Source organism: Propithecus coquereli, unplaced genomic scaffold, assembly GCF_000956105.1.
Source record: "Propithecus coquereli isolate 6110/MARCELLA unplaced genomic scaffold, Pcoq_1.0 Scaffold140, whole genome shotgun sequence".
NCBI lineage: Eukaryota > Metazoa > Chordata > Mammalia > Primates > Indriidae > Propithecus > Propithecus coquereli.
The window spans coordinates 223,432-224,837 of record NW_012138303.1 but is presented as its reverse complement, the minus strand read 5'-3'; the positions used below and the strand labels follow the sequence as shown (position 1 = coordinate 224,837).

Sequence of the window (1,406 nt, the reverse complement as noted above, 5' to 3'; positions counted from 1 at the left end):
TTGGTTGTTAAACATGGCCAGATCTTTTATTTTATTTTTTTAAAGAGATGGAGTCTTGCTCTGTCACCTGGGCTGGAGTGTAGTGGCATGATCATAGCTCACTGCAGATTTGAATTTCTGGGCTCAAATGATCTTTCTGCCTCAGCCTCCTGAGTAGCTAGAACTACAGGCGTGCACCACCATGCCAGATTGATTTTTTTAATTTTTTGTAGAAGCAGAGTCTGGCTATGTTACCTAGGCTGGTCTCAAACTTCTGGGCTCAAGTGATCCTCCCATCTCAGCCTCCCATAGTAGTGCGATTACAGGCATGAGCCGCTGTGCTCAGCTGAGTTACACTTTCTGTCATTGGTTCTTTTCTCTTAAACTCCACTGCGTTTAATTTGTATTAATTGTTCTCCTATAGCACTACTTTTGACATTTTTTAATTATATGTGCATTTCTTGTCCCCTCTTCTAGACTTAGCAGGAGAGACCCTTGCCTCCTTGTAATAGACATCATTGAGCTTCTACTATGTGTCACAAACAGTAGTGTTTACTGTAGGGTCAAAACAATGATGAAGACAATATTCCTGACTTCCAAGTTTCCCAGGGAGATTATACATTATAATAAGGTATGATAGAGGTATTCTTAAAATGTTATGGGAGCACAGGTGAGAACAAGATTCGTTCTTCCTGGAGAGTTGGAAAGACTTCAAAAAGATCACATTTGAGCTCAGAAGATCACATTTGAGCTCAAAAAGATCACATTTATTCAGACAAGATTAGGCTTTTACTCAACTTTGTATCACCCAAGGTAAATGTTGAGTTACAATAAAAACATGACTTTTGTTTTTGTTTGTTTTGTTTTTTCAATTTTCAAAATTTTTAATTTTTTCTATTTTAAGTAGAAATGGGGTCTCGCTGTTGCTCAGGCTCGTCTTGAACTCCTGATCTCAAGCGATCCTCTGGTCTCAGCCTCCCAGAGTGCTAGGATTACAGGCCTGAGCCACTGCATGCAGCCAAAAGCATGACCTTTGAAGTTAGAATTTTCAATTCTGTCTCTACCATTTACTTGATAGCAGTCTTAAAACATACTGTTTAACATCTTTCAGCTCAGTTTCCTTATTTGTAAAATGATGATAATAATACAAGCTGCATAAAACTGGTAAGGAAGATTGAATGAGGAAGAGTATGTTTTAAAGCATTTCAAGCTGTGCTTGGTACACATAGTTCATCAAATCCAACAATCCGTTTTAAGATACAACATTTTATATATTACTAAAAAAGAAAAACCTGGCCAGACGTGGTGGCTCACGCCTGTAATCCTAGCACTCTGGGAGGCTGAGGCGGGAGGATCCTTTGAGCTCAGGAGTTCAAGACCAGCCTGAGCAAGAGCGAGACCCCGTCTCTACTAAAAAAATAGAAAGA

The 1,406-nt window shown here is 39.3% G+C and overlaps 1 protein-coding gene across 1 annotated transcript in view; it reads right to left on the bottom strand.

The window, feature by feature from the left end:
* TMCO1 (transmembrane and coiled-coil domains 1) overlaps window positions 1-1,406 on the bottom strand; it is a 57,615-nt gene that overhangs the window by 55,004 nt on the left and 1,205 nt on the right. The gene's annotated exons all lie outside the window — the stretch shown is intronic.